Raw genomic sequence first — 8,012 nt, forward strand, 5'->3', positions numbered from 1 at the left:
TGGGCTCTGGTGAGACCATTTTGCTCTGGATGTGGTTGATTGGGTCCTGATGTTGGCCTCTAGGCATCTGGGTTTGGAATAATTATAGATTAGGTATCAATTTCTGAGTCCATCTTTGTTGGATGGATGCTTTCCCTTTCTTTGTTTCCTTCCTGATCATCTGGTCTCAGTAGCCTATAGTCCTGGTGACCAGCAAGTCCTCAGGTCCAGTAGGGTGTCTCTGCTGGGGTTGTGGTGGCCTATATAAGCTCTGGCATTTTCATGGCCTGTGTGAACTCTGAGGTTTTGAGTGCCAGCATTGTCCCTGGGGTTCTGAGAGCTGGTGGAGCCTCTGGGATTCCAGGTACTGGTGTGGCCTCCTGTAGAGCAGTGTGCTTCTACCAGAGTTATAAGCTGGGTATAGAGAGAGGAGAATCTGGGTGGGCTCTGAGTAATGTGCAGGTGGGGTCTTTCTTGGGGTTCCAGGTACCAGTGTGGCCTCTGGTAGAGCAGTGGGCTTCTGTTGGAGCTGTGGGCAAAGGCATATCGATGAGTGGAAGGGGGTGTTGTTGGGGAAATTGGGCAGGCCTTAAGGGGTTTTAGTGGCCTGTGGGTAGGTTCTTACCTTGGGTCCTAGCACTGGAGTGGCCTCTGGTAGAGCAGTGGACTTCTGCTGGAGTTGTGGGCCAGGTATGGAGAGAAGGGGTAGGTGATTTGGGGGAAACTGGACAGGCTCTACACAGTCTTGGTGGGCTATGGATGGAGTCTGGGGTTCAGAGTGGCCTGTGGTAGAGCAATGGGCTTCTGCTAGGGTTGTGGGCTTGGGTATAGAGATGAGGGTTGGGAAAGCTGGGCGGGTTCTGAGGCAAGGTCTTACTTGCAGTTTTGGGTACCTTCATGGCCTCTGGCAGAGCAGTGGGCTTCTGCTGGAGTTGTAGGCCAGGATCTTTTCCAGAGGTCTTTAAATGTTGGTAGAACATGACCTGTGAAGAATATGCAAATACTCTTTTAAAATTGACGTTTGAACATTAAGCATTCGTATGACGGTTCTTGTAAGAAATACTAACGTTTCACTGTAGGTTTCACAGTGAAAACATTGCAATAGTGGTAATAGGAATATTCTAATGCAGAAAACTTTATGATTTACCTTAAATCTGATACTTTTCATACTGTGCATGTGGGTTGCATCAAGTAAAATTTTAATTAAATACCACTAGCAAGTCATCTTCGGATGTACAAGAAAGCTCATCCAAAATTGCTTAGCATTAAAATTCATTATTCAGAAGAATAATGCTTAAAATCCTCAAATTGGCTTTTTGGTATTGGCTCTGTTTTTGGCAAGTTAGAGCAAGTACTCTAGCACTAAGTTTCGGTTTACATTCAATTTCTTAAAAGACAAAATGAATCTGAAGAGTTCGGAACTTACTATTAGACATTAAAGAGACCAGAAAGCTCTTTAAATACATGGAATTCTCAGCTTGTAGAGATTTGCCTCTTGAAAACATAGACTTCCAGGTCAAGTTTCTGTTTGGCTCAAAGATGTAATATTTCACCTCTTCAGGGACAACACAATCATGCCTTTGTATCATAGATGGTTGTTTCTGTACCTCCTTCTGGATTCTTAAACTCACAAATACTCAAGTCCTTACACAGTTACTCAGTATGTGCCTGTGCTCTACTCGCTCCTACTGCATGCTTTACACACATATTTTATTATTTAAATTATATGTATGTATGTATGTATGTATGTATGTATGTATGTATGTATGTATGAGTATATAACATATTCAGCATGGCTTGGTCCTGGAAACAGATTGGGATGATGAAGAAATAAAAGCCAGACACACAGATATCTACAGAAAGGCTGGGGTCGGGTGGGCTGTGCATGTTCTTCTGTAGACACCAGCATGCAAAACAGAATCCCAGCATGTGTTTTATGTACTACACAGAAAAGGAGTTGGTAGGACATCTACGTAGAGGAGCAGTCATTCTGGAAGAAGAGATCGTAGTTGCTGCCTTTGCAAACACTGTCAACATTCACACGCTGACTAGAGGAGGCTTTGTTAATTCTCCAAACCTGACTCAGGGGAGGCGTTGCCAATACCCATGGGTATGAAGTATTGGGGTCCTTTTCAAGGCTCAGAGCCTTGGTTGCCTGCTAAGGCCAGAAAAGGGTCAAATCCCATGGAGCTGGAGTGACACGTGGGTGAGAGCTGTTTGGTGTGTGGTCTGGAAACTGACTCTGGTCCTCTGCAGGGGCAACGACACTCAACGGCCGAGCAGTCTCTCCAGCTTCCTTCTGCACACTTGAAATCATTTCTTGGTTACTTACCATGCCCAACGCAAGGGGCATGAAAACGGAAGTCATTCTTTAGTACTGAGGTAATAGTAAATATGAAGTGGAGAAAATCGTTCAGCACAGACACACCTTTCTCCCCCTGAACATTTTCAAAATATGGTGGGTTGAACCCATGGATATAGAATGTGTGGCTAGCTGTGCTTCCTTTCCAGTGGTGGGTGAAGCCACTTAAATGTAGTGTACAGAGACGTTGTTACACTATTGCATTCAAACTCATATATTCTTCATGAAATCTTCCAGTCTGGCTTGGATAGGCCTGTCACATCAAGAGTTACCTGAGGCCTAGATGACTTGAGGGAGATTCACTAAAAAAAAATGTCGGCAGCCCCACTCCTCAAACATAGCTATCACTAGAGCTCGAGGCCCATTCTACCTTCAGGAGGTGGGTGATCCTTTCTTAGATCCCTTTGCCTCTTTCTGGAGGGAATCAGAACTCTACCGAGGGCAGTTCTTTTCCACTGTCCTGATTTCCCACAGCTTTGGCAATCAGTCCCTTTAGAATCTCATTTGGGGATTTCTTTTAGAAAATTCGATGCCAAAATGGCAAGGAACAGGAAAGCAAATACCTGAATCATAAGATTTAATTAGTATCCTGGGAGGTTGGTAAAGATCCTTTCATTTCTTAGCCAGTTGAAATGGGTGGTTGTCTTGGTATTAGACAATGTTTATTACACAGGATACTTTGTATTTTGCTTGAAATTTTTCTTTAATTTTATATCTAAGAGTGTTAGCCTGTATGTACATACGTGCACTATGACATACCTGGTATTCATGGGGCCCAGAAGAAGGTGTCAGAATCTTAGAATTATAAACAGATGTGAGCTGCTGTATGGATGCCAGGAACTGAATGTGGCTTTCCTGGAAGAATAGCAAATGCTTTTTAACTGCCGATCCATTTCTTTATCCCTAGACTTTGTGATTTATAAATAAAAGGCGTTGTTTACATTCTAGAGCTTGGGAAACCTAACATGAGCTGCCATCAAATGTGATGTCTGATAAGGGACCACTTCTTCACAGATGGCAGAAGGGTGCACAAGTTCCTGTGGACCTCCTTATAAAGGCCCTGATTCCACTCATGAATGTTCTGTCTCTACTTTCTAATAATGTCCTAAAGGTGTCTTCTTTTAATGCTCTCATCATTGAGGTAATGTTCCAGCATATGGGTTTGAGGAGCACGCAAACATCTAGATTGTTATTATTAGTTAAGATTAAAAGAACTATAGAATGTCAGATAGAAAGATTCCTTTCTCAACCCTCTTACTATAATATATAGAAAGGAAACAAACACAGATTGTGGTTATCCTAGAACACTTATGAAGGTGTCCAGTTGTTTTGGACACTAATAATGTCAAGTGAGCAGCCATAATACTAAATTTTCATACAGAATGGGAACTGACTTAACTTGGTCCTTGTGTACCTTGTGAGAAATGCCAAGTTAATTTCAGATGTGTCTCAATCAAAAGTAATTCCTTCATGCTATAATTATAGCATGTGAAACATAACTACTTAACCTGTCCTTTTCTACAAAGATTTGAGTATACCATCAATCCAACTTTTGATAATATTATATTGTTGGCTTTTTAAAGTTATTCTTCTTGTACCTATTGAATTTAATTCAAGGTTGTGTTTCTTTGTTGAGTGGTTCTGTTAGATTACAATGCTGACTGGATTGTTTTTTTGTTTTTTTTTAATCTATCTCATCTGTATTTACCTTTTAAAGCAGAATGTGATTGGGCACTGTTATTTCCACATTCACAAGCCTTGCTGAGTTACAAGACCTAGGGGAACTTAGGGTTTTGTTCTCCGTACTTTGGCAAACAAGCCACTTGGGGAATCCCTCTGTCAAGTTGTTTTAATGTGTGTTTAATTCTAAGACTAGTACATGCAGAATTAACCACAGGAAATGAAAAAAAAATTAAGATGAAACTTAAGCCATGTTAATTTGGTCTACTAAGGAATCCAGCTCAACAGCTAAACACTTCAGACCACATAGTTAACGTTAACAGTAGATTACATTACATCTTACAACAAACGTTCTGTCAACCTCTTGAGCCAAACCCACAGTATCACATGTAGAAATTTTTATTTTCATGCCACACATTTTTGTTTTAAATATTAACAAAAACAAACAAAAATCATGGGAAATACATCATTAGAAGGAATGAAGGTAAGCATGAAACACATAGTTCTGTTGAAGCCAGGTCTACTTCTTCCATGCGTGATGTGTTGTCATCTCCTTCCAGGGGTAGCGTTTCTTCAGTTACAGCAGCACTGGTATCATCCATAGTAGGATCATCCTTATCAATACCTAGACCAAGCTTGATCATCCTGTAGATCCTGTTAGCATGGTCTGGGGATCTTCCAGACTGAAGCCGGAAGACAGGAGTGCTGTTTCATACAGCAAGATGACCAGATCCTTCACAGACTTGTCATTCTTGTCAGCCTCTGCCTCTTGCCTTAAGGTTTCAATAATGGAGTGATCAGGGTTTATCTCTAGGTGTTTCTTTGCTGCCATGTAACCCATTGTTGAGTTGTCTCTGAGGGCTTGAGCTTTCATGATTCTCTCCATGTTTGCTGTCCACCTATATGTGCTTGTGACCATACAGCGCATGGGGATGTCACCAATCGGTTTGACACAACCACCTTTTCAACCTTTTTCTCCAAAATATCTTTCATAATTCTGCAGAGGTTCTCAAATTTTGTCTTTTTCTCTTCCTGTTTCTTCTTTTCCTCTTCATCTTCTGGAAGTTCCAGTCCTCCTTTGGTAACTGACACCAAGGTCTTGCCCTCAAATTCCTTCAGCTGTTGCACACAATACTCATCAACGGGCTCAATCATATAGATGACTTCTAAGCCATGCTTTCGGAGACGTTCCACAAAGGCTGAGTTAGCAACCTGGTCCTTGGTCTCACCTGTGATAAAATAGATGCGCTTCTGGTTTTCCTTCATCAGTAGTCCTTCAGAGAGACCATCTCATCCCCAGAAGCAGATGTGTAGCATCTCACCAGCTCTGAAAGCTTCTTCCAAATCTGAGAGTCTTCATGAACTCCAAACTTTATGTTTTTTGAGAACTGCTCATAAAACTTTTTGTAGTTCTCTTTATCTTCAGCCAGTTCAGTAAATAGTTCTAAGCATTTCTTGACCAGATTCTTTCTGATAACTTTCAGAATTTTGCTTTGTTGCAGCATTTCACGGGAAATATTTAGAGGGAGATCCTCAGAATCCACCACCCCTCTCATGAAATTCAGAAACTCAGGGATTAACTTCTCACAGTTATTCATGATAAAAACTCTGCGAACATACAACTTGATGTTGTTCTTTTTCTTTCTGTTTTCAAACAGATCAAAAGAAGCACGTCTTGGGACAAAAAGAAGAGCCCGGAATTCTAATTGTCCTTCAACAGAAAAATGCTTTACTGCCTAATGTTCTTCCCAGTCATTGGTTAAGCTTTTGTAGAACTCTCCATATTCTTCATTCGTAATGTCATCAGGATTTCTGGTCCAAATCGGCTTTGTTTTGTTGAGTTCTTCTTGATCAATGTACTTTTCCTTTATCTTCTTCTTTTTCTTCTTGTCACCATCTTTCTTCTCTTCTTCTTCTTCATCAGAACCAACATCTTCTATTTCAGGCTTGTCATCAGACTCCTTTTCTTCTTTTTCTTTCTCTTCCTTTTCTTCAGCCTCATCATCACTGACTTCCTTGTCACGTTCCTTCTCCACAAAGAGAGTAATGGGATAGCCAATAAACTGAGAATGTTTCTTCACAATTTCTTTTATTCACCTTTCTTCCAAATGCTCAGTTTGGTCTTCTTTTAGATGCACGATAACCTTTGTTCCACGACCCATTGGTTCACCTGTGTCAGTCCTCACTGTGAAGAATCCCCTAGCTGAGACTTCCCAGGCACACTGCTCATCATCATTACGCTACGTGATGACAGTCACTTTCTCAGCAACCAAAAACACAGAGTAAAAACCAACACCCAACTGGCCCATCATAGAGATATCTGCACCAGCCTGCAAAGCCTCCATGAAGGCTTTGGTGCCTGACTTGGCAATAGTGCCAAGGTTATTGATCAAGTCAGCCTTGGTCATTTCAATGCCAGTATCTACAATAGTGAGGGTTCAGTCTTGCTTGTTGGGAATGAGATTAATGTGCAGCTCCTTCCCCGAGTCCAGTTTACTAGGGTCTGTCAAGCTCTCATATCTGATCTTATCCAGAGCATCTGAGGAGTTGGAAATGAGCTCCCTCAGAAAGTTCTCTTTGTTCGAGTAGAAAGTGTTGATGATCAAGGACATTAACTGGGCAATTTCTGCCTGAAAGGCAAAGGTCTCGACCTCCTCCTCCTCCTCCTCCATTGGTTGGTCTTGGGTCTGGGTTTCCTCAGGCATCTTGGTTGAACGAGCACACACGAAATATGACTAACTGCACTGGGACACTGAAGCAACTCTACTGGATTGTTTTTAATACAACAATAAAATAGGTAAAGACTGACTCTTGATTTTTGCTTCTTATTTATCTAACTAGAACTTAGGGAAGCCTCTAGGGTCAGGAGATATCTCTGATTATTTGTGTATGTGCACACATGGGCACACACACACACACACACACACATACATACATACATACACACACACACAGTCACACATGTGCTGGAGTTGAAGACACAGTTCCCTGTGTATGCGATGGAGACAGTCTGTCTATTACGTTGCCTCGGAACGCTTAACCTATCTCTTTGCCAGGGCCACCCTGCCTCAGTGATCTCTATACTAGGTTACGCCCTCTTAAAGGCATAAAGTGAAATATCTAATAATATTGAAAAAAATCGCAGCTACTACCTATCCTCCACATCTATTTCCCAGGTTCTACTTTTCTTTCTTTGAGAAAGGGCTTCATAATCCCAAGCTGGCCTCAGATTTGCAGTGGGGTTGAGGATGACCTCAAATTCTTGATTCTCAAGCCTTCGCCTCCACATTCCAGGATTACAGGGATACTCCACGGCACCCAGTTAATGTTCTGCTAGGGATCAAATCCAGGATCTCATGCATGTCAGGCAATTAGGCTAGCAACTAACTACATCTCCAGAACCCCAGTTTTCTCCCAAGGTACTTGGGACCAGCTACCATACAATATAATGTGTTTATATGTCATGTTATTGTCTGTTTTCTCTACTAAACTTCAAACACTGTTGTATACTAATTTCTGTCTTTAAAAAAAAAAAAATCACTGCTGTATGAGCTGCTTCTCGAACAATACTTGCCACAAAGGAAATGCTCAGTATGTTTGTGGTGACTATTAATCATCGTTCATCAGTTGAAAATAGGAAGGACTGTCATCAACTGAGGAAAGGCATTTATCTTCATTGACAGTTCTTCCTTGAGAAGCATGTATCTAAGAAGATATAAGATAAGATATGAAGGCCATTGCAGGTTAGGAAGGTTATACAGAGGCATCACAGAAACAGCAGGTTATAATAGCAACATCTGTATAGTACAGTAGGATTTGTGGTGCTATATTAGAGTATATGGGACTGAGTAATTTGTAACAACCAGAAATTAGCTGATAGTTGTGGGCCAGGAAATCCAAAGTGACGTTACCAGCCTGTTTGGTGTCTGGTGAAGGTAGCCGTCTTCTAAGATGTTCAAGTCTGAGCCATTTTACAGGCATTCGGCATCGG

General features: G+C 41.5%; 1 pseudogene; it reads right to left on the reverse strand.

Annotated features, from left to right (window-relative positions):
* Nucleotides 1-4,842: 4,842 nt before the first annotated feature.
* LOC116892994 lies at nt 4,843-6,726 on the reverse strand (annotated as a pseudogene).
* Nucleotides 6,727-8,012: the final 1,286 nt, after the last annotated feature.

This window comes from Rattus rattus, chromosome 2 (genome assembly GCF_011064425.1).
Source record: "Rattus rattus isolate New Zealand chromosome 2, Rrattus_CSIRO_v1, whole genome shotgun sequence".
In the NCBI taxonomy this organism is placed as follows: Eukaryota; Metazoa; Chordata; class Mammalia; order Rodentia; family Muridae; genus Rattus; species Rattus rattus.